Source organism: Hemibagrus wyckioides, linkage group LG24, assembly GCF_019097595.1.
Source record: "Hemibagrus wyckioides isolate EC202008001 linkage group LG24, SWU_Hwy_1.0, whole genome shotgun sequence".
Lineage (NCBI taxonomy): Eukaryota > Metazoa > Chordata > Actinopteri > Siluriformes > Bagridae > Hemibagrus > Hemibagrus wyckioides.
Window position 1 is genome coordinate 12,159,140 of NC_080733.1, and position 26,728 is coordinate 12,185,867.

General features: G+C 41.0%; 1 protein-coding gene across 1 annotated transcript in view; it reads right to left on the reverse strand.

Moving 5' to 3' along the window:
- hpca (hippocalcin) overlaps window positions 1-26,088 on the reverse strand; it is a 44,070-nt gene extending 17,982 nt beyond the window's left edge. The window contains exon 1 of the mRNA XM_058378078.1: window positions 25,859-26,088. The gene's annotated coding sequence lies outside the window, so the exon portion shown is untranslated. The remainder of the gene's footprint in view (window positions 1-25,858) is intronic.
- Between the last annotated feature and the right edge of the window lie 640 nt (window positions 26,089-26,728).

Consider the following 26,728-nt stretch of genomic DNA (forward strand, 5'->3'; position numbering starts at 1 on the left):
CCACCACCACTACCACCACCATTACCGCCACCAAAGCCACCACCACCACAACCACCGCCACCAACTACCACAGCCACCGCTACCACCATTACCGCCATCACACCATCCACCACCACCGGCTGCCACCATCAATACCACCGCCGCCACCACCACTACCACCACAACCACTCTACCACCAATTATTACCACCACCACCACCATTACCACCACCACAGCCACTGCCACGACCATTACCGCCAATCACAGCCATTACCACGCGCCGCCACCACTACCACTACCACACCACCGCCACCACCATTACCACCACCACCACCATTAACTACCACCACAGCCACCGCCACCACTATCACTGCCACTAGCCAGCCACCACCACCACCACCACCATTACCAACTACCACCACCATCACCACCACCACCACCACAACAATCACCGCCACCACCATTACCACCACCACCATTATCACTACCACCACTACCACCACCACCACCACCACACCGCCACCAAAGCCACCACCACCAATAAACCACCGCTACCACCACCACAGCCACCGCCACCACGCTATCCACCGCCAGCCAATACCACCACCACCGCCGCCACCACCACCACCACCGCTGCCACCACCACCACCACCACAATCACCGCTACCACCATCACCACCACCACCACCATCATCACCACCACTACAGCCAACGCTACCACCACTATCCACCGCCAATACAGCCACACCACCACCGCCGCCACCACCACCACCACCACAATCCGCCACCACCATCACCACCACCACCACTCACACTACCACAGCCACCGCCACCGCCACCACCATCACCGCCACCACAGCCACCACCACCACCACCACCGCCACCACCACCACACCACTGCCACCACCACTACCACTACAGCCACCGGCCACCACCATGTTACTGCTACTACAGCCATTACCACTACCACCCACACCGCTACTACCACCAAATCACCAACGCTGCCACTACCACTACCATTACTACCATCACCACCACTACCACAGCCACCGCTACCACTACCATTACCGCCACACAGCCATTACCACTACCACTACCACCGCTACTACCACTACCACAACACCACTCGCTCTGCTGTATTGCTACCACAGCCACCGCCACCACTATCACTGCCACCACAGCCATTACCACTACCACCAGCACCACTTGCCACCACCACCATTACCACCACTACTACCACAGCCACCGCCACTACCATTACCGCTACCACAGCCATTACTACCACCACCATAATCACTGCTACCACCACTACCACCACTACCACTACCACAGCCACTGCTACTACCATTACCGCTACCACAGCCATTACTACTACCACCATAATCACCACCACTATTACCACAACCATTACCACTACCACTACTACTACCAACACTACCGCTACCACCATTACCGCTACCACAGCCATTACCACCACCACTACCACCACTACCACAACAACCACCGCTACCACGGCACTACCATTACCACTACCACAACAATTACTGCCACCACCACAGCCACCGCCACCACCATTACCGCTACCACAGCCATTACCACTACCACCACCACCACCGGTTAGCACCACTACACCACCGCCACCACCACTACCACTACCACCACTACATTACCACCACCACCACTACAGCCACTGCCACCACCACACCGCCACCACAGCCTATTAATACCACCACCACAACACCACTGCCACCACCACCATTACTCACTCACCACCACCATTACCACCACCACCATCACCACCACCACCACCAACACTGACCACCACCACCACCACACCACCGCCACCACCATTTATCACCACCACCACCAGATGATACCACCACCACCACCACCACCGCCACCACCACCACACCACCGCCACCACCACCACCACCACCACACCACCTGCCACCACCACAATCACCACCAATACCACCACCACCACCACCACCACCGCTAGCACCACCACAATCACTGGGCCACCACCACCACCACCACCACCACCACCATCAATACTCACCACCACCACCACCACCGCACAGCGCATCACTACCACCACGCGGTTACCACCACCACCACCACCACCACCGCCAACACAATCACCACAGCCACCGCCACCACCACTTGCCACCACAGCCAGCCTACCACCACCACCACCACCACCACCACCACAACAATCACCGCCACCACCACCACCACCACCACTACCACCACCACCACCACCACCACAATCACGCCACCACCAGCAGCCACCGCCACCACCATTACTGCCACCACAGCCATTACCACCACCACCACCACCGCCAATTACCATCACTACACCACTGCCACCACCACTCACTACTACCACAACAGCCACCGCTACCACTATTACCGCCACCACAGCCATTACCACTACCAATACCACCACCGCTACCACTACACACACCACCGCCAATACCACTACTACCACCACGCTACCACTCACCACCACCACCACAGCCACCGGCCACCACCACACGCCGCCACCACAGCCATTACCACCACCACCACCACCACCACAACAATCACCGCCACCACCACCATTACCACCACCACCACCATCACCACCACCACCACCGGCTACCACTATCTAATACCACCACTCACCAATACTACCACTTACCACCACTACCACACCACTGCCACCAACCATCACTGCCACTACAGCCATTACCACCACCACTACCACCACCACCACCACAACACCACTGCCACCACCACCAATTACCACCACCACCACCACCACCACCACCACCACAATCCACCATTGCCACCACCACAGCCACTGCCACCACCATTACCGCCACCACAGCCATTACCACCACCACCACCACCGCCACCACCACCACCACACCACTGCCACCACCACCACCACCACCACAGCCACCGCTACCACTATTACCTGCCACCAGCCAATACCACCACCACCACCACCGCCACCACCACCACAATCATCGCCACCACCAATACCACCATTACCACCACCACCACAGCCACTGCTACTACCATTACTGCTACCACAGCCATTACCACTAGCCACTACCAACACAATTACCGATACTACTACCATTACTACTATTACCACTACTACCAATTACTACCACCATTACACTGCCACCAAAGCCACCACTACCACCACCACTACAACCACTGCCACCACTACCACAGCCACCGCTACCACCAGCCATTACCAATCTACCGCTGCCACTACCACTACCACCGGCCGCTACCACTAATACTACCGCCACCACTACCACAACAACCACCGCTACCACCACCATTACCACCACTACTACCACCACAGCCACCACCACCATTACCACCACTACCAATACCACACCACTGCCACTACCACAGCTACTGCCACCAGCCATTACTGCTACCACTACCACAGCCACTGCTACTTACCACAGCCACTGCCACCACCATTATACTACGCCACTACTACTACGCACTGTAACAACCGCAACAACTGCTGCTACTACTACTGCAATTATTGCTACTACAATTACTGCTATGGTTACTACTATTACAACTATTGCTACTGCTGCTACTACTACTACACTTACAGCTACTACTACTACAACTACAGCTACTGCTACTAGAGCTGAAACAGCCTTTGTATTTGTCACATATACATTACAGCACAGTGAAATTCTTTCTTCGCATATCCCATCCTTGGAGGTTGGGGTCAGAGCGCAGGGTCAGCCATGATACGGCGCCCCTGGAGCAGAGAGGGTTAAGGGCCTTGCTCAAGGGCCCAACAGTGGCAACTTGGCGGTGCTGGGGCTTAAACCCCTGATCTTCCGGTCAACGACCCAGAGCCTTAACCACTTGAGCCACCACTGCCCACACTGCCCAGCTAATGCTACTACTACAGCTACTGCTTCTACTACTACTACAATTACTGTTACTACTACTACTACTGCTGCTACTACTAATATTACAACTACTGCTACAACACTACTGCTACTACTACTACTACTGCTACTACTACTACTACTGCTACTACTACTACTACTACTGCTACTACTACTACTACTACTACTACTGCTACTACTACTACTACTGCTACTACTACTACTACTACTGCTACTACTACTACTACTACTGCTACAACTACTACTACTACTGCTACTACTACTACTACTACTGCTACTACTACTACTACTACTGCTACTACTACTACTACTATTAGTGCCCCTGCTGCTGATACTGCTACTTCTTCCACCAAAAGACTTCTGCGTAGTGCATTAAATGTAGGGGATATGCAGGGAGCTGAATTCTGAATTCAGCTCATGTTTGTTTGTGAGTTTGGTGAGCAAAAACCTGAACTATATGCTTGTCAGTCAAGTACAGCAATGTAAGAAAAAAACTCAGTTATTGATCAATTCTTTTCAGCAGTTCAGACGATATTGATTCCGTGTGATGTGCTACATGGATGGACAGACAGATAGATGGATGGAGAGCCCTGCATGCCAGAAAGAAAAACAAGATGCCAGCCTAAGTGCTGAGAGTGAGAGTGAGACCGAGAGTGTCTCTGTAGACCAACAAATCAGAGTATTAGGACAAGGGTACAGCAACGCTAGCGAGAGAGAGGATAAAAACGCTTCCCACAGTGAGAGGCTCTTATTGCAGCGACTATAAAAAGGCAGGAAAAAGAAGACACAATTGATTTTTTTTTCCCCATCCCTCATCAATTTTCCAGAAACATAAGAAATTAGACAAGCAATCTGATCTCGGACTTTTTGGTGTCTCTCAATCCCAGTGTATCTCCCTTTTCCTTGACCTTTATCTCGTTGTCTGTCCTTGGGTGTGTTTTCATTCCCTCTGGCTCTCTCTTTAACTGCCATTTCTTTGAATATTTCGTCTCTCTTAATCAGTAGCTTCTGATCTGTCATCTCTTTCTTCTACCATTTCAGCCTCTCTCTCTCTCTCTCGCTCTCTCACATTCCCCCTCCAATTACCCTACAGGCCACGGACGTGCAAGTATACACACACACACACACACACACAGTTGTCTTACTATCATTATAAGGACTTTCCTAGTAACATAATTATTAATGCAGCAAATTAATAAATTAATACATCTATCTCAGTCTCATTAACCTCAAAATGTTTTAGCTTATTTATTTTTTTTATTTGTTTGTTGGTTTATTTGTTTATTCATATGCTTCTATTATTCCTATCCTTATGGGGACATGTGGTGACCATTAAGAAATCAAACTTTTGACTGAATTATTAATGCAGCTAATTAATGCTCTACATGAATGTAAACCTAATTGTAACCTCATTAAGCCAAAGGAATATTTTATTTTCTTTCTTTTTTAAAATTAAAATCTGTTTTACAAACATCAGTTATTCCCATGGGGACTAGTCAAATATCCCCACAAGGTCAAAACTATCATATATTCCCATCCCTGTGGGAATAAAAGACAAGAAACACACACACACACACACACAATCCCTGTGCTGACATCCAATATTACAATATTACAGGGTATTTGATCCCTCAGAAGCCAAAGATGGCTCTCCTCCCTGAAAATCCTCTGTTGACATCCCCTGCACATCAAACAGCAGTGTTTGCTAAAGCAATAGGCAGCCTGCCTGTCCTGCTCTTCCAAGGTGTGCAGGCAACATTTACCAGAATATGCTACAGTTAAACATATTCACCAGCATTCCTATGACGTCTGAGATTTATGTACACTTACAAACCTAACTGTATCTTTCAAGGTAAAATGTTTGCCACTTGTGGTACCTTTACCATCAACTGTGAATGAAACGTACATGCTAGGTAAATATACATTTAATATACGAAGCTTCTTGATAGAATTGATACAGAGCTCTATAAACACACAGGCTTATTCTTACAGGTATCAGCGGTCTTTCATCAGTCAAACTGACACACTAGACTTTTGTTGACATAAGGTTGTGCTATGACACTTTCTAGGCACGCTTAGGTTAAACATTATGACTTTGTAGCTCTGTGTACTGTTACTGCAGAGCATGAAATGGTGTAATGTTAAACAGCACAACCAGTCAATGGGATATGAAAGAAGTCTGTCATTATCATGTCACAAGTTTTCAGAAATTCCTAGAAATAGTACAGTAGAAACTCACACTCTATAAGGACAATGCAAAAGAAATCTATTTAACTCTGTCATTATATTGTCAAGTCATTGACAGATATTCAGGGGGAAAAAAATCTTTTTATGTAATATGAAATTAACAATTAAGTAGGGAATAAAATGTGATACAGCATGCAGTGATAAGATAAGATAAGATAAGATAAGATAAGATAAGATAAGATAAGATAAGATAAGATAAGATAAGATAAGATACTTCAGATTACACTAGAAAAATAAATATAACTGAAATATTTTATACAAAATGTATACAAAAGTACAAAAAAGGTGCTAGGGAACTAAGACCATATTGCACAAGATGTGATATTGCACATGGTATTATATTAACGTACATATTGTAAATATTGTGAATTGTGACAGTCCATATTATACTACAGTAATACTGTCAGTGTTCAAGATTCAACGACGTGGTGGTGGTCTGGCTTAGTGACCACTGTTGGGGATACATTTACACCAATTTCTTTCTGACAGCGTACAATGTTACAGCAGCCCTGGATCACTGTGCTGTTCCAGTCTTTACACCGCCAGCAGGTACAGCTATTAATGAAGCCAGCTCGGGTCAAGCCCCGACCTAAATCACTGAGGCATTTATTTCACAGACAGCTCATATGGGAGGGAAGGAGAGGAGGAGGAGGAGGAGTTGGTAAAGATAGGCAGTGATGAGGAGGTGATGGAGAATGAAGGAGATGAAGGGAGAAGGAATAATAATGAAAGCGGTAAAAATAAGAATGAGGCTGTGTCCTCGGTGGGTGAGTCCCTCAGGTCAGGGTGAGAATAACAGCTCACTTTGCACTCTTCATTTAATTCCTCAGTTGGGACTTCTGCCAATCTTAGCTGTCCATTCGTCAAAAGGATAAGAGTGTGGAAAGAGTCTGCTGAGCTGAAGGCTTCAGACAGTTTTTGTTTAACATGTACTGGGTGGAAATGACCTGCCAGGGTCAGACGAGGTGCAAAAACAGAGGTGCACGATCATCCCTCAGTCTCATTACACTGGGGAACAAATGATTGAATGTGAATTAAGGGATATTACTCTGAGAGAGAGAGAGAGAGAGAGAGAGAGAGAGAGAGACATGTGTGGGCGTAAATGTTCCAAATGTAGGCAGATGGATGGAAGTGCAGCTGTATGCCATGAACACCCCATGCCACCCGCCCCTTCAGGTTCATGCATCTACAAACGCATCAGTCAGAGTGCTCTGTTATCAAACCAGCTCAGTTCAGCTCTCACAGGGAAACAGAAAATACTGATTGTTATAATCACGGCCTGCCTTCGCACAACACGCACACAATATTTATCATCATGACGGGGTTGCTGCACCCTGCGCAGCTTATGGAAAACTGATAATCAGAGGGCTGCTCTCACTGGAGGTTGTTTGACCTCTGATGCACAGCATGTTGGTGTGTGTCATGGCTAAAAGCAGGATGGGGGATTAGCAGGACAGCGAGTGGATAACTGCAGCTGCCTGTAATCATTTGGAGAAATAATGATTAGGCATGTTGCCAGAGTGGGCTCTTAAAATTGGGTCCAATCCTTTGAAATTAAGACAAAATTCTGATTAAAGGCTGATGGGTGTGTATTACGATCACAGAATGAGAAGCTTCTATTTGACACGTTATAATATCTAAAACATGTGTAAAACACATGTATTCAATGGCATGTAACGATTGTATTTATAACATTACTTCATTTTTACGATTAAAATAATTCCAAGGTGCAACCCCAGGAAATGAGTACTAAAAGTACAGGCAGAACGTTTCTCTTAATTAGTGCAGGTAACATTTAGAAAGCGCTTTTGAAGAAGGCAGAAGAATTGGGTCAAATGCAAACATGCTTCCAGTGTGGAACTTTTAAAAGGTCCTTTCTATTTCCATGTGGGTCAAGCAAAGAGGGAATGCTGACCTCTATTCAGCACCAAACCACACAGAGAGAGACAAGCCCCAACATGGAGCTAAAACAACCTATATTTCATCTTTAAAAGAGAGGACTTCATAGTAATTATCTAGGATTGCCGTCAGAATATGTCTGAGAGAGAAAATATCAGCTACTGACATCAGCGAATGAAAATCTGCTCAGTTTCAGAATCATTGCAAGATCCCGTAATTATATGGTTCTATCAGACAAGTTTGTGATTTTAAAACATTGAGCCACAAGATTTTAATACGCAATTATCTCAAAGCAGATGCTGTCTTTTTATATTATTAGAAGCAAGAAGAAGAAAAAAAGACGACAGAGGAGAAATCATTTAAAAACTCTTATGACAATAATTCATTTCGGGCCCAAAAAAGATCGTTAGACGCTTATAATTCTGAGATACAGAAACAAAATAACAATGATTGGTGTTCCCAATTAAACAATATTATTCTATGTAAATAAGTTCAACTTTTCTTCTAGCCTCTTTCTATAAAATCAACTACACAATTATTAGCTTCCTTGATACGTGTGCCTAAATTCTAGCAATTAAAAAAACATAAAATATAATAAATTTAAATATAGTTCGATTAAATGCAATTATAAACCAGAGCATGCTGTTACAGGGCTGTTTCATGTGTGTAATGTTCACTTTATCTCATTTGTTTCAAAGGGTTTCATAAAAATTTGAGAGAAGCAGAAAAAAAGTTTATAAGGATTCAGTGCATTCTTTAGGACCAATCAAGCTAGTCTCAGGCTGGCATTAAGACTCAGAACATAACAGTACTTTGTTGCAGCTTTATTTGTACGCCTGAGGAGCCCTGTTGCTCTCTTCTGTTTGGTTTTTATGATAATTTTGGGTGAGGCATTTCTCATTGCTATGGTTATGTTCTGATTAAGTCAAATACAGAGCAACAATTCCCTGCAGACTTCACAAAAGTGATCACTGTTTAATAGCAGACAATTATCTTATCACAGCTGGCGCAGTACAGATGAACCACCCACAACATTCGTTTCAAAAGCACAAGAACAAATTTGTCATATTTTATATATGGATATATTTTACTTTTTTTAATTCATCATCAGTAATCAACAACACTCTGACCAGGAAAAACACCTTTGCTGTTTTTGAGCAAATCAGATATTAGAGTCACTGCTTTCAACATTTTACACTAACACAATACATTTAGTCAATGACGTGTAGGCAGTTAACACAGCCTAGCGGGACACAAAACGCTGACGTTGGTGTGGACATGGTGTGTTACTGCCTTGCTTTTATACCCTGCTAGCATCCGTTCTCTGCTAATGGGCATGCTAATGTCTTGCCTTTATACCCTGCCAGCTTCCATTTACTGTTAAGAACATTAGCATTTTTGCACAAATAATTTGTAATAAAGCTGGAGTGACCGAATTCTGTAATAACTCCCTGATCACATCAGCAGGGTGAATCTGCTAAGACAAGTACAATGAGTTCAGGAACTGAGTCACAAGAATTCACGAGCAAATGCCTGCTGGAAACGCCTGTTGGATTTCATAGGAACAGGAACATCTCACAGAGAAGAGAATAAGGGTGTGTGTATATATATATATATATATATATATATATATATATATATATATATATATATATATATATATATATATATATATGTATGTATATATAACAGAAGCAAGTGGAATAGAATAAAAGTGCAATAAAAACTGTTTATTGTACTTTAGGGAAGATTATTTGTATTATTATATGTACAGAACTACATGGGGTGTATATTATCTCTTTCTCTCTCTTGCTCTTTCTCTCTCTCTTTACATATATATACATGGAGCATGGATGTGGGGATTTGCCCATTTAATGCCCATTCAACCACCAAAGCGAAAGAGTGCACTGATTTTGGGCAGGAAGGCCTGGTGCTCAGCTGTCATTCCAGTTCATCCCAAAAGTGCAGTTTTCTGCAGTCCACTAGAGCTCTTCAAAAACGACACTGGCAAACTGTGTCTCCATGAATCTCACACTGAGCACAGGTGGTCTGTCATGCTGTAACATGTTGGGTTCCTTACTTTCAGTGAGAGGAAATCTTAAAAGTAAAGCATACAAATACATCCAACTACTGTGTACTAGACTTTAAAATCTGGCAAAAATAGAAAAATACTGAACTAGTTGTGATTGTAATTGTGTAGTTGCATAAGTGTGCATACCATAAACAAATACTTTGCTGAAGCTGTTTTTCATTTTCAGACATAGGTTTTGAAATTATGTAAATATTACACATTATATTGCCAAAAGAGACAGTCCAAATCATTGAATTCAGGTGGTGTTTTTCAGGGGTTGGGCTTGGCCCCTTAGTTCCAGTGAAAGGAACTCTTAGTGCTTCAACATAGCAAGACATTTTGGACAATTTCATGCTCCCAACTTTGTGGGAACAGTTTGGGGATGACCCCTTCCTGTTCCAACATGACTGTGCACCAGTGCACACAGCAAGGTGCATAAAGACATGGATGAGTGAGTTAGGTGTGGAGGAACTTGACTGGCCTGTACAGAGTCCTGACCTCAACCTGATAGAACACCTTTGGGATGAATTAGAGCGGAGACGTTTCATCCAACATCAGTGCCTGACCTCACAAATGTGTGTCTAGAGAAAAATTCCCATAAACACACTCTAAACCTTGTGGAAAGCCTTCCCAGAAGAGTTGAAGCTGTTAGAGCTGCAAAGGGTGGGCCAACTCTATATGACAATCATGTGCATGTAAAGGCAGAACTTTTGGCAATATAGTGTACTAAAAGGTATAATAATTCCACACATTTTATCAGATGGTTTGGGATGATTTAGTTTTTGTTTTTTTTTTGCTGAAAGGGCTTTTGTCTAGCGACCCTTCCTCAGAATGTTGTCACATGCAGAGATTAATCAGTACTTGTCAGATATTCCTGCAGCTCCTTCAATGTTGCTGTAGGACTCTTGACAGCCTCCCTGGTAAGTTTTTGTCTTGTCTTTTTATACATTTTGGAGGGACATCCTATTCTTGGTGTTGCATGGTACACCTCTTGATCGATACGTTTCAACAAGTGAGACACCATGCATGCTTTGTAAGCCGTTTATCAAACATAATACTTAATGAAAACATAATGAAAATACTTCAGAAACAGCTAAAAAAAAATCTTCATTTGGGGTTAATCAGAATCATTTCACTGATGACTGCTGTAAACTGATTACGTTTGCACACGAGACTGAACGTGATTGGTTCATTCTTAACACAGCCACATCCCCAATTATATAATTATGCACACTTCTGCAACCAGGTTATTGTTACTTTTTTTATTTTTCCTATTTTTTTCCACAAATGTTTCTGGTTGTTTCTTGTTTTCTCAGTTTAATATGCTGCAATTTCACATGGAGGGTGGAAATGTTCTGACATGATTTAACTTGGTTTCATTTTCTTACATCAGAAAAACCTGCTAATGCATAAATACTGAGTACCAAGCCTACTTTTGAATTATAGTGTTTTCCCAGAGGATATTGTAAAAAGTCTGTTTCTAGTAAAATGCCAGAGAATGATCACCAGGCTGTAACTTCAGCAAGGGCACAAGGGATTCATAAAGAAACAAAATTTATATATCATAGAGCCAGTAAGGAGTAAGAGCATGCTTGGAAAAGGCAATAGGTTTGGTAGGGCAAAAATGAGAGAATGAAACAAGGAATATTTTTTTCATATATATATATATATATATATATATATATAATATAATATATATATATCTTTTAAGTCATGTAAGTCATATGTATGATGTTGAGATAGATAGATAGATAGATAGATAGATAGATAGATAGATAGATAGATAGATAGATAGATAGATTTGGCTGATAAGCAGGCAAATTTCCAAATAACAATAATCAATAAATGGTCATTGACCAACATTGCATTACATTACCCACAACGTCAGTCAACTACCAGCTAATAGTGGTGGTGCAGGTAAGATGTAGTTCTTTACTTATTAGTAAATAAAGAGAGCAATGCAGCAGTGCTTGAGTCCTTCAGTCTGTCCAGTTCTCTGTCCAGCTCTCTCTCACAGTCACTGCTGTTGTCACTGCATTTGTCATCTCATAGACCAGTAACTCACTGAGTCTTTGCTGTAACTCGGCTCAAGTCTGCAAAATAGCTGCATCATATTCTTAAACTTTGAGTTTTGTCTCCACCAGAAAATGGCGGTGAATGAAAAAAGAAGCTCTTTCGCTTTTGTTTTTAGGAAATAACAGCAAAACCTAGCTTTTCTTCTGTATGTTTGAGATGAAGTTTAGTTAAATGAGAAAATACTGTTAGGCAATGTCCTCCTGTTATATCACTGCAGCACACTCATGGGAATAATGAAAATACAGTGCTATCAGATTAGCACCAGGATCACTTAGCACATCACATATATTTCAATATAAACATATTTAATGTCTTTCAGGGACAGAGAAGCTACTGACTGTTGTTATTTCCCTTTAAATATCTTAACATGCACTATCTGGCTAATTTTATTACTGTAATAATAAAGAAACATCTGTGAAACTGAGCATGTTAATATCTTGTTGCTATAAATGACATTTCTTTGCCATCATTTTTTTTGTCCTAAGGGGATGCAAACTTCTCGCCTTATTGCTTCGCAGCTCACAGGATAACAGTTGCTGAGGTCCCATTTTCCCCTCAGGGTGCCAGTCTGCTGTCTGCTATGGTGTGACTGCCCCATTGCTCTACTGAGGTAAGACATAAACATATCCATCATCACCTCGCAGCCTAGAGGAGATTCCTGTGGCTTCCTTGTATGACTTTATAAGGTCTGAGGTCGTGACTCTTACACTGAGAAAGGAGCAAGGTAACATAATTTCATACACAAAAATAGCACCGTCCCCTCCAAAAGTATTGAAATGACAAGCGAATTGTATTAAGCTGAGAATAAGTATATAAACAGATAGTCTTAAAATAAATCACCCTTAATATTTGGTTACATATGCCTTTTTTGCAATACCTGCAGTAAGCAGATGACCCTTTGACACCAGCATTTTTCCCCTGATGAAGTCTTTGCTGTGCTGGCAGTGTGTTTTGGGTCATTGTCTGGGTGCATACTGAAGGTCCTCCTAATTAGATTTGATGCACTTGTCTGTAAACTGGCAAAAAAGAATGTTTCTGTAGACTTCTGAATTCAGTGTGCTGCTACCATCATGAGTTACATCATCAGTATTGATAGTGAGCCTGTTCCAGAAGCAGCCATGCAAGCCCAAGGTATAACACTACCGCTTTGGACCATGAGCAGGTCATTTCTTTCCCCACAATTTGGCCTTTCTATCAGTGAATCCTTCAACCCTGCCATGTGGAGGTTGCTGCTGATGTACTTGTTTTTGGGTTTTTCTTCAAGCTGTCAAAAAAAAATCTCCCATCAACTGCTGTAGTGTTCTTTGGCCAACCTGTTCCATGTCTGGCTATTACTACAACAGCAGTTTCTTTCTTTTTCAGGACATTCCAGATAACTCACTAACTCAGATTTTCCTTCTTTTCTCCGCTTCAAAATTGCTTACTTTTCTCCCATAAACATCTAGCTGTTCTTCATGTTATTTTATACATTTTAACAACAAATGCAGCCTTCACAGGTGAATCCCAAGCTGCTAACCCAGAGTGGTCATTCAGATCTACTAATCTTTTAAACAGTCAGTCTAACAGTGCACAAGTGGGCAACAAGAAACACCTGTTTCTATTGTGTTCCAATATTTTTGATCACATGCAAGTTGATCTCAAACAAAAATGTTTCTGGGTATATCTATATGTAAATATCAGCAAATGAAAGCTGGAATCCTGTTTGATTTATCATTTCATCTCAAACCCAAATGTCTTCAGTGTATAGCATTGACCTTGCTGTTCCAATACGTTTGAATGGGACTGTATATTTGCCAAAATCATTGCATCGTCTCTCATCGGAATAAATGAGTTGGAAGGGAAATGTGTTATGGATTCAGCACAAAATGCTCTCATAAAGTTTTCTTGTCTGCCCTTTAAATTGTCTATATATGTAGCCTAAATGACAGCTAGTCTATATATGGAAGTCCTTAAGTAAGAAGGAGGATCAGCTTTAATACATAATTCATAAAATATAAACTTAATTTTTTACAAATGGTGGGTTAGCTGAAATTGAAATTGAAGTTGACCATTTCAGAGAATATGTTTTTCATATTTATAAACATCCAAAATCTAGTCAGGTAGCTACCAAAAAATAACCTGACAGGATTCTTAACAGGATGTTTAAGTAATATTCATAAACGTTTGGTAATTTTCACTGCTAAAGCTAACCTACCAACTAGCTAACTATTGTGCCAGAATATTATATTAATAAAAGTTCATTTTCTATCTAACATGAGTTAAAGACATCTGGAGCCAGAATGAGCTAACCAGGGTTTGTGCCAAAAAATTTTTTAGCATTCATAAATGTTCATATTTTTTACACTAGCCAAACAGCTAAAATCAAATATGATTTCAATGTCTTATTCATAAACCTTTTTAATATTCACTATTAATCCTAGCCTATGATGAGTTATAACACTAGCTACATACACAAGGAACTAATATGACAAGATTTGCGACAGCATGTCTAAACAGTATTTATAAATGTTAATCCTCTTAACGGCTAACATTAGCCAAGTGAAACTAAGCTGACAGGAAATTTGAGAGGAATTCTCTTAAGGTTATCTGGGTTTTTTTTGTTTGGTTTTCCAGGTGTAAATTCAACTGATTTGTATTTAGCTGACAGCTCTCAGTGTACCAGCTTGCAATTAGCATTCCGCAGCAATGCTGATCTTATTAGCGAAGCAGTTGATCAAGTTTATTGGCAATCAGCTTCCAAAGCTATCTGCCAGTCAATAGCAGAAAAACTGCAACTTTCTATTTAGACGTGGCAGCAATAGCTGTGAAGAAAATCATATGTCAAAAAGTAAATAGTTTTCTATCAGTCTTCTGCAGAAGCTTCATTTGCTCTCTTGGGTATGTTGTGCCTAAGATGTCAGAACACAATGCATGTGCAGCGGTTATTTCTCAATTTATCAATAAGCCTTCTTCATTTTATCATTAAACAGGTAAGCTCTGAGACAGGGTGAGCTGTTCTGACTCACCACTATTTCAGTCAGAACAATTTATCAGTAAAGAGCAGTCCAATTGATTTTTCAAGTCCAGCGCTGTGTGACTCAGCCTGTGACGACATGCCTTATCTTGTATGTGTTTTTAGCTCAATTTCGTGAATTATTTCACCATCTCTACACAATTCTCACATATATTCAGTGGAAACATTAGGCATATTTCATGATGGATGGACAGCTGTGCCTGAATCACCTTGTTTACTACTGCTGAGATCACGATCTGATCCACAATCACTACTTGTGAATTTCCCTTTGGGATGAATAAAGTATCTATCTACACTATATTGCCAAAAGTATTCGCTCACCTGCCTTGACTCGCATATGAACTTAAGTGACATCCCATTCCTAATCCATAGGGTTCAATATGACGTCAGTCCACCCTTTGCAGCTATAACAGCTTCAACTCTTCTGGGAAGGCTGTCCACAAGGTTTAGGAGTGTGTTTATGGGAATTTTTGACCATTCTTCCAGAAGCGCATTTGTGAGGTCACACACTGATGTTGGACGAGAAGGCCTGGCTCTCAGTCTCCGCTCTAATTCATCCCAAAGGTGTTCTATCGGGTTGAGGTCAGGACTCTGTGCAGGCCAGTCAAGTTCCTCCACACCAGACTCTGTCATCCATGTCTTTATGGACCTTGCTTTGTGCACTGGTGCACAGTCATGTTGGAAGAGGAAGGGGCCGGCTCCAAACTGTTCCCACAAAGTTGGGAGCATGGAATTGTCCAAAATGTCTTGGTATGCTGAAGCATTCAGAGTTCCTTTCACTGGAACTAAGGGGCCAAGCCCAGCTCCTGAAAAACAACCCCACACCATAATCCCCCCTCCACCAAACTTTACACTTGGCACAATGCAGTCAGACAAGTACCGTTCTCCTGGCCACCGCCAAACCCAGACTCGTCCATCAGATTGCCAGATGGAGAAGCGCGATTCGTCACTCCAGAGAACGCGTCTCCACTGCTCTAGAGTCCAGTGGCGGCGTGCTTTACACCACTGCATCCGACGCTTTGCATTGCACTTGGTGATGTATGGCTTGGATGCAGCTGCTCGGCCATGGAAACCCATTCCATGAAGCTCTCTGCGCACTGTTCTTGAGCTAATCTGAAGGCCACATGAAGTTTGGAGGTCTGTAGCGATTGACTCTGCAGAAAGTTGGCGACCTCTTCGCACTATGCGCCTCAGCATCCGCTGACCCCGCTCCGTCAGTTTACGTGGCCTACCACTTCGTGGCTGAGTTGCTGTCGTTCCCAAACACTTCCACGTTCTTATAATACAGCTGACAGTTGACTGTGGAATATTTAGGAGCGAGGAAATTTCACGACTGGATTTGTTGCACAGGTGGCATCCTATCACAGTTCCACGCTGGAATTCACTGAGCTCCTGAGAGCGACCCATTCTTTCACAAATGTTTGTAAAAACAGTCTGCATGCCTAGGTGCTTGATTTTATACACCTGTGGCCATGGAAGTGATCGGAACACCTGATTCTGATTATTTGGATGGGTGAGCGAATACTTTTGGCAATATAGTCTATCTATCTATCTATCTATCTATCTATCTATCTATCTATCTACAATCATAGCATCTAATCTCAGCTGCTGAATCTAGCTCAGCTTATTCCTTCCCATTTTTAATTTTCCACATAAAAGAGCTGGCAAATTCAAATGACATTCTATGCGTACCTCATGTACGCATGTGCTGGGGCAAGAGGTACAAAGGTCATGGACAACAGATCTTTCATTACCCCAGACATTTACTGAACCAAAAATCTGGTGCCAGGCCCCTACAGCGCTGACTCACATAGCCACTCCAACACTGGTCTGACACAACAAGCTGGCTCAAACCATGACCATCTGACAAAAAGAAAAACAAAAACGAAAGACTTGTTCCTCATACCTGAAGAGGCACAACTGAGCTAGCAGTCAAGCTCTCCACAGAGTGAAATGAAAAGTGCTAATAAAAAATTGGCCTAGATTCACTGTGGTCAGATTTGAAATCATTTATATACCTACTGCACTGTTGATTTTCTGTAACATAGCTCTTACAGTAGGGCAGGAAGTTTTAATGCCCTAAATTTCACATCATAAAGGTTCATTCACAGGGACATACATGATGATACTGTACATAATCTAAGCCTAACCAAAAATATACTGTTAGTAAACAAAGAAAAAGTATAATTATTCCCCTGATGAAGAATTCTATACAGTAGAATATGGTTAGAGATATTTTCATTTAACATTTTTGGAAGGAGTCTCAAGTGTCGGCACTTTGTAACAAGGCTTTCACTATGCAGAAACAGCCAAGGCTTTCTTTTTAACATGACAAGTTATGTTTTCATATTATGAACATAAAGAAAAAGAGAGCCAGGTGATGGAGCTATATATTTATAGCTGCTAAAATATCAGTAATAAGGAGCAAACCAATTTTGTAGACGTTACATAACATTAAATAAACTGAAAACAAAATATAATAGTTTGACAACAATCATTGATTGTATTTACTATAAAAGAATGCAGTGTTTTATTCCTTACTCATCCTCTGCCGGGTATTTAAACAACTTAGCCAATAGTAATTTAAGATCTGTCCAATGAGACAGAGAGCTTAGCTTAATTATTTTTTTGTTTGGTCTTTAAACACTAAAGTTTGAGCTAGAGACCATTTAGAGATCATTTAGAAAGTTTGCAACATGATGCAATATAAATGCAAAGTGCATAAAAATCCAATAAAGTCTGTACAAATCAAATAAACCAGCTCACACAGAACATTTCTCACCCACTGCAGCACCAATGTGAAGCGATATTTTTTTTCGCCCGCTGGCATACACAGCTGATTACTTCCCGACCGTCTGTAACTCCATCCTCCATAAAAGGAGCACTTAGACTGCAGCTATTTTAGCATTTGAACCATCTTGTCTTGTTTCAATCACGTTTCTGAAGAGAAGCAAGCAAATGTGCTGAAATCGGAACTAGATTATTGACAAACAATTCAGTCAATAAGAGGAGAGCAAAGAGAGGGAGAGGCAGTGGAGTGATTTAGGACCACAATAATATGTGTATATTATATAATAATTTTGTCCCAATGTGGTTTGTATTATAAGTTCAAAGAAGTCATAAAACTAAGCATATATACAGAACATGGCAGCTCACTTTAATAACTTTGAAAAATAATGAAAAACATTTTGTTTGTTCTTTGTGAGCCTTATACCAGAGGCAGTGGTAGATCAAGTGGTTAAGGCTCTGGGTCACTGACCAGAAGATGGGGGTTCAAGCTCCAGCACTGCTAAGCTGCCACTGTTGGGGCCCTTGAGCAAGGCCCTTAACCCACCCTGCTCCAGGGGCAGGCTGACCCTGTGCTCTGACCCCAACCCCCAAGGATGGGATACGCTAAGAAAGAATTTCACTATTTCACCTATCCTAAGTCCAAATGTTCAGCCTTACTCTAAATAACCCATAAAAAGTCAAATACTTATTACAGAAAAAAAAACAAACAAAAAAAAACTACCCATTGTGTTCCTACGCTGTGTAAACTATCCAACCCTGGGGCTTGGGAAACTGCACGCAACACTAGGGAGAGGAAAATATTTGAGAAAGTATGTTATACGAAACATTACAGAGCCCGCTATCCCATTTCCTGTCTGGATGAGGACGGTTCTAAAAATACACATCCTCTTTCATCAGAATACAAATTGCCCTCTCAGCAAGATTTTCCCCTTTAACCGTTATTGTGCGGTACATTAGACAGCCTCTGTGCAGGAAGCCTCTGCCTTAATCCACACATCTGAGATCACATGTTCCACGTCACGGTGACTTTGATCCACTTAAAGTGTGTAAAATACAATGCTTTTATTTCGTCCATAAATATTTTTGTTCTCTATTGCCCTGGTTATGACTTTTATAGTTTCATTTTTTAACCTAGCAGATCAATTCATGGCTTCCAAACTACTAACAGGTGAGAATACAATACAAGTCACACACACAACACAAGTTATTACAACAATTATACAGCTAGCTACTCACAGTCTGACTGTTACCATGTGAAATACTCATCTGAAGGTGTTTCATACTTCTGTTCTGATATCAATGATGATAGATCAGTAGCTAGCAAAAATATTTAGACAGTGCAAACAAAGATAGATAGATAGATAGATAGATAGATAGATAGATAGATAGATAGATAGATAGATAGATAGATAGATAGATAGATAGATAGATAGATAGATAGATAGATAGATAGATAGAGTTTGTAGTATGGTGCATAGTGTAAGATGATTAATATGAACCTTTGTTTTCTGTGGATTGTGATGCTTTTTGCTTTGTATTCTATTTAACAAAAGAAAACAATTAATCACTGATAGGGTGGATAGTTTATATAACATTTTTGGAAGGAGTCTCCATTGTCAACATTTAAGTTCTAGTTTCTTGCATAAATACACTTATAAACATTTTTTCATTAATAAAAATAAATGTAATCCTAGGCTGTGGTATTAAACCTTGTGGTTGATTATTTTTCTAAAACAGCACACATCACTTTTGCTATACTTTGTTTTTTATTATTATTTGTGTGCAGTTTTTGACATATAAAAGTATGGAAAAGAACTTTCCACGCTGTAAGTTACTCTACATAGAAATAGCCTTTATTTGTCACATATACATTACAGCACAGTGAAATTCTTTCTTCACATATCCTAGCCTTAGAGGTTAGGGTAAGAGGGCAGGGTCATCCATGATACAGCACCCCTGGAGCAGAGAGGGTTAATTAAGGGCCTTGCTCAAGAGCCCAACAGTGGCAACTTGGTGGTACTGGGGCTTGAACCCCCGATCTTCTGGTCAACAACTCAGAGCCTTAACCACTTCAGCTAGATGGAAACCAGTGAAACTGGAGGGAACCTATATGGACATAGGAACCATATGTACAGTAAAAGCTCCACACAAGACAGTAACCCATGTTAAGGAACAATCTGGGGAAGGTGGAGCTCCAAGGAAGCAGCAATATTCATTGTGCCACCATGCCATAGTCCTCTGTTCTCTTTTTTGCTAAATAAATCTTACATTTTTATAATAATAATTTTGATCACATTTATGACATTCTATTATCCAAAATACTTTCAATAATATAGGAAATAGGAAAGTTGTCATAGCTAATATAGTCATTCCCCTTGACTTTTTCCAGTGCACTAGAGATATGCATGGTCATGTGGTAATCAATACTTCTTTTTCTAATTTTCCTCCATCACCGGTCAAGGCCAAAACTGATTTGAGGATCCTTTGCTTTGTCCATTTATGCTGTTTCCATTTGGAAAATGGCTCAACATGCCGATAAATTGATTTTCATTCTCTGCATTTGTACAAAGACGAATCTCTCTGTACATCTTCTGAACTTTTTGCTTAATTGAAAGCAGGATTTGTTTGGCTAATCTTTCCCAGCTTGTCACTACCCAAGTTTTACTTCCTGCCAGGCAAACCATCCCTGAAATCACCTTCCTGTGGTCAAGCATGAGAGGTGCCCTTAATCCCTCATGTGTCTGTGAAATGCCCTTCAAACAACCAGAAAACAGGGCAAATGACTCACGAGAATCCACTGCAGAACAATTAATGCCTGAACAGCATCGTGTGACAGATATGCTTCTAGCTAAAACAGAACATCCTGCTTAACAAGTATTAAACCTGACCTCATAGGTATGGATATGAGGCAGATGTCTCCTTACATGCAACATATCCCTAGGAGCAACAGTTCAGTAGAGGACTGAAGAGAATGCAAAATACAATCTCAGATTCAAAAAAAATTATTTTTATGCAAATAATCACAGAATGCAAGAACAGTCCACTGCATGAGTAACGATCAGCTGCATGCAGCATTCGACGTTATAATTTCCAGTAATTGTGCACCCTGTATGCATTTAAAATAAAATCTTTTAGTTGTATATAAATATATAGCACACTTAAAACCTTGGAGCTCTAATCAGTCCTGAATTTTCTTGAACATCCCAAAACAACATTCCTATTTTTTCTCCTATCTTTGAATCTACATTTAATTTTTATCTTATTGCAACACGGAGAGATCATTAGAATAAACCACAGGCACTGAGAATAATTGCTTTCCTGTCAGTACCCTCTAATGGACGGCTGAGATCAGTGTTATGGAGTCTTTGGAGAGGGTAAGTGAGAGGCTCTCGGTTGGTGGTAAAGCCCACATCCACCCTTAATGCTGTGTCCAAGAACACAACACAATCACATCCCACGATACGAAATACATCCGCAATCATGGTTGAGGTGGGCCTCGTGGTTCAGTGAGACACTGATTGCTTAAAGGATTTGAGAGCCATGGTATAGTAACAGAGGAAGAGGTTCACATCAAATTATCCGTCGATGCTTTGTCCACAGTTCTCGACTAAATAAACACAGAGAGAAGCAATCAGACTGTCAGGTTGTCTAAAGTGTAATAAAGTCCAGGAGTTCATCATCTTATTAAAGTCTTATTAAATTCTGGAATGACACAAATGTGTTGTGCACCTTATAACAAGGCTGGTGATCACAAGGGGAATTAGTAAAAAACAGCACTGTGACCAATGAGACTCCTGAAAGGAGTGTGAGGAAAAGCCTCAAAAGGGAGAGTCATGCCACAAGGAACAAATGCGTCTACTGCACGGATCCCGTAATGTAAAACGATGCCGTTAATGGGCTCCATGCCAGCGCTGCAACCCTGAATTACTGTCATCTTCAATTTGATCCACCTTCACTTCACTCGAGTAACTTTCAAAGGTAAACAAGCAGATCACAAAGTACATATATAACCTCACTGTCCAGTTTAATAGGAACACCTGCTCATTTATGCGGTTTTCCACAGTAAACTCTAGAGACTGTTGTGTATGAAAATTCCAGATCAGCAGTTTCTAAAATCATCAAATCAGCCCATCTGGTATCAACATTCATGCCATGGTTTAATAACTTTTTGTTAATGTCCTACCTCTTCGTCAATTATTTTACCTCTCCTCTACCTTGCGAGTAATGCAAACATAATTTCGTTCATATGCGTACTTGTGACGTAAAAATGAATGACAATAAAGTTGAAAGTTGAAAATTTCTCCCCAAATTTGATGTGAAAATTAACAGAAGCTCTTGTCCTATTGGTTTCACCATCTAAAGCCTCAGAAGCACTTTGCTTGAAAAGCTCATGAAGAACTTGGTTTCAAAGTCGTGTGCGACGCTTCCTGCTATATAACTATTGTTTTTAAAAAGTTCATTGCAGTTCATTCTTGAATGGCTCACCAGCCACCTTTACACTTTCACGGTACAGTTTATATGACTTTAATGCATGTTTGATTACAGTTATGTGATCAGCTAATCATGTTGTAGCATTGCAATGCATTCCATCATGCAGATTCAGATCAAGAGCTTCAGGTATTTTATATACAGTAATATGATCTCAGTGACTTTGACCATGGCATGGTTGTAGGTGCAAGACAGGATTGTTGACCTCATCAGATTTTCACCAGAAACAGTATAGTTTATATAGAATGGTGTGGAAAACAAAGCAGCTCTGTGTTTAGAAAAGCCTTGTTGATGTAAGAGGTCATGTGAGAGGAGATTGATGGCTACACTTACAGATTTGAGCTGACAGGAAGGCTACAGTAACTACAGTACAATAACTACTCTTTACAGCTTTTGATGATCTGAAAAGCATCTCAAGTCTGCCAAGGCTACAGTGCACAAAGCCTCACTGAAGGTGAAGGAAAAAACAACCAACCTGCATTTAAGAGAATGTGTTCAGTTTTTGCTTTGATTTTTCCTGTTGGTCATTTATTTGTTTACTGTTCAATATAGTAATTGATTTTATTTATCTTCGCTAGATTTAAAGGCACCTTTGCTTACGAAACATCTAAAGCGCTGACAGCTTTGTCATAACAACCTTCATTGACAGTTACTTAAAAATAGCTATATAACATTTCTAAAGAATTATCACTAATTACTGGTTTGTGTTTTACCATTTTTATGAAAGAGATACAAAGATTGCATTAAGGACGAAGTTATTGCTCTTATGAATTTATATGAAATCAGACCAACTCCAACCACATTGCCTTCACTTATTTACCCTTTAACATGATCCTGCAACCCATGATGATTATGTCAGAGACAGGAAAGAGGCTGATCGCTTAAAGGATGAATACATTAAACAGTAAGCAGAGTAGAGGTCTGCATCATTATGCCTCAAATTATGCAGCAATGTTTTTTCCACAGACACTCAAAACTAGATTTGCCTGAAGAAACACAGTCGAGCAACCAAGTTTATTTTGGATCAGGGTATCAGGCTGTCTAGCAGAGAAATACTGTGCATCTTGTAAGGATTTACCATCATTTTAACACTAACGAAAGTAAAGGTTTGCTTTAGAGAAGCTGTTAACATTCACACCTTTTGTATGAAATTGAACAAACTTTTACATACTGCACTGATTTGCAAATCTTGCAATTTGACTCAAATTTTTGCTTCGAATCTTTCATGAGATCAGACATGTTGTTATGTTCTGCAATTAAGAGCATTCTTGTCCCAAATCCAGCTTAGAATGTAGTGTAATGATCCAATAGAAATTGTCAGAGTTGTTAAATACAATATAAAAAGTGAAACTTAGATGTTGCCTTTCAGTCACCTTGCTGTCTGCTGACCTCAGGTAGGCCTGACTGAGCACACTGGTGGCTATAGAGGTAAGACTATGTGAAATCACCACAGTGTATGTATTTAGTCCATTGCCTCTCAGGCTTTTTGCACCTAGGGTTCCCCTTTAATTGTAAAATAAATTGTTTGAGCAACTCAGTTTAGATTAATTTCATGAACATTTATATTCATATTTATAATAGCCATGGAGCTTTCTGACATAACAGACTAGGACCAAGCTGACACCATTTACTTGTTTGTAAGTGCTCAAGTTTAGAGGAGTCACGTACAAGCAAAGTGACCAATCCAACATGTTTATAACAATACATTTTTAAAAATATCACAGACCACCCGGCTATGCTTCCCTAAAACCACTTCTCTAGTCATGCCGTCATACTGCACACAGTACTGGGTTTGCTGGGGATATTTGCATACATTTATATTTGATTGCTGACTTCCAAATCTTGTAGCTATTTCTGAGAATTCATTTTTGGGTTATTTCTTCTGAACTTGTACGCATATTAATGTTTGTTAATGTAAAAAATAATGAACAAAGCAGCACAAAAAAAGTCACATGAACCACATGTGCGAATAATCACACATAGTTCACGTTTTAGTTTTAGTTCACGTTTAGTTCATGTGTTTTTCACATGCGGTGCCTGTTCATGTGATTTGTTTACATGATTCATTCATTTTCACTTCAGATCACATATTATTCTCATGTCATTTGTGCAACTCTAAAGGGGAAATGTTCTCACTGGGTTCTCTGGTTTCCTCACAGTTCAGAACACACCTGTGGGTGCAAATGAGAGTGTGAATGCGTGTGAGTATGCTATACATATATATATATATATACACACAGCTCTGGAAAAAAAAGAGAAAACCTCTGGAATGTCATCAAGAGGAAGATGGATGGTCACAAACCATCAAGCAAAGCTGAGCTGTTTGCTTTTTTGCAAAAAGAGTGGTGTAAAGTTCCCCAACAGCAATGTGAAAAACTGGTGGAGAGCATGGAGCCAAAACGCATGCAAATCGGGGTTATTCCACCAAATACCGATTTCTTAATGTTATTTAGCCAAAGCATTAACACAATTTGTTTGCAAATTATTTGCATTTTGTTTTATTTGAGTTATTAAAGCTCTGCAAATACTGCATGATCTTGATCTTTATTTTGATGTGTTGTCATTTCCTTTAAATATACACTAAATAACAATAGTTATATTATGAATTTAGGAGAAATATTGTCAGCAGTTCACAAAAAATGAAACAAAACTGTTCATCTCACCAATACATGAACCTGGAAGAAAAAAAACATAAGAAACTGATTATTTTGCAGTGGACTCTTATTTTTTTCCCCAGAGCTGTATATACACATATACACGCATCCAGGGTGTATTCCTGCCACATGTCCAGTATTCAGAACAGACTCCTGGAACATATCCACCACAACCCTCACCAGGATAAAGTGAAGATGAATGAATGACAGAATGAATGAAAGGATAAAATTATGAGAATTACGTGCTGAAATTCACCTGTTCTTTTGTTAACATGTAAAAAAAAAAACATATGATCAAGTGAAATGTATGTCTTTTTTTTTCCCCCATTAGAGAATGTTTCATTCACAAACTAGTGGTCAGTGGGATCAAGCGAGCTCAACATGAAGCAACCTCCACCCTCTGGAGTCGCCTAATCTTCTTATCTCAGACTATACCGACTACAATGAGGGTTAGATTGGTGCAACATCAATGGGACGTTTTTAATTCTTTTATTTATTTATTTGCCAAGATTGCTGAATAGCACTTATCCAGCTCGTGCTGAAGCTACAAGGTGGTACTTATTTAAAACAACACAGAAAAACCAGCGCACCGTCTAACACAACGGAGCAGAAAAGCGGCGCGCGCGCACCGTCGTTAACAATTTAACACCGATATCAATACTGCAGATGAAGAGAAAGCCTCAGAGGCTCGTTTACTTACCGCGTCCGAAAGCGACTGGATTCCTCCTCGGCGTGTTGATAGGTGCGTGGTTTTGTTTTGTTTTGTTGTGGTGTCCTTATGCAGTGGCTCAGTGCCGCCCTGATCCTCGCACCATGTTACCACCGGGACCAGCCGCTTGTACCGGAGAGGAGAGAGACGAGAGGAGAGATGAGAGAGAGAGAGTGGAGAGGAGAGGAGAGGAGAGGAGAAGGCGCTCAGCTGAACACATGCTACTGGACGAGCGCATTTAAAGCAGGGCTGGGGGGGTGCAGGGGGCAGGACTACACGAGCCCTTTTCATAGGATGTCCAGCTTCCTATAACTGTAACATACCAGTCCAGGTTTATAGACATGAGAAAGCAGGCATGTTTTAATTTCGATGCATTCATACAATATATCTAAACTGGTTCCATAATGGCATTACTGTCTTGGCTTCGTATCTTTTTTCTATAAAGGATGTGGTCTAATTAACATATTATAATGCTACAACGATGCATTAATATCAACGTGATTCAAACACAAAAATATTATTAATGAAATAAAATAGAGATATATACACTGATCAGATATAACATTATGACCGCTTGAATAATATTGTGTTGGTCCCCATTTTGCTGCCAAAACAGCCCTGATCCATCATAAACGGTGTATTCTATCAGAACCAGCATTAACTTCTTCAGCAATTTAAGCAACAGTAGATCATCTGTTGGATCGGATCACACAATCATTGAATCAGTGAAGGTTGGCCACCCATGACCCTGTCGCCGGTTCACCACTGTTCCTTCCTTGGACCACTTTTGATAGATACTGACCACTGCAGACCGGGAACACCCCACAAGAGCTGCAGTTTTGGAGATGCTCTGATCCAGTC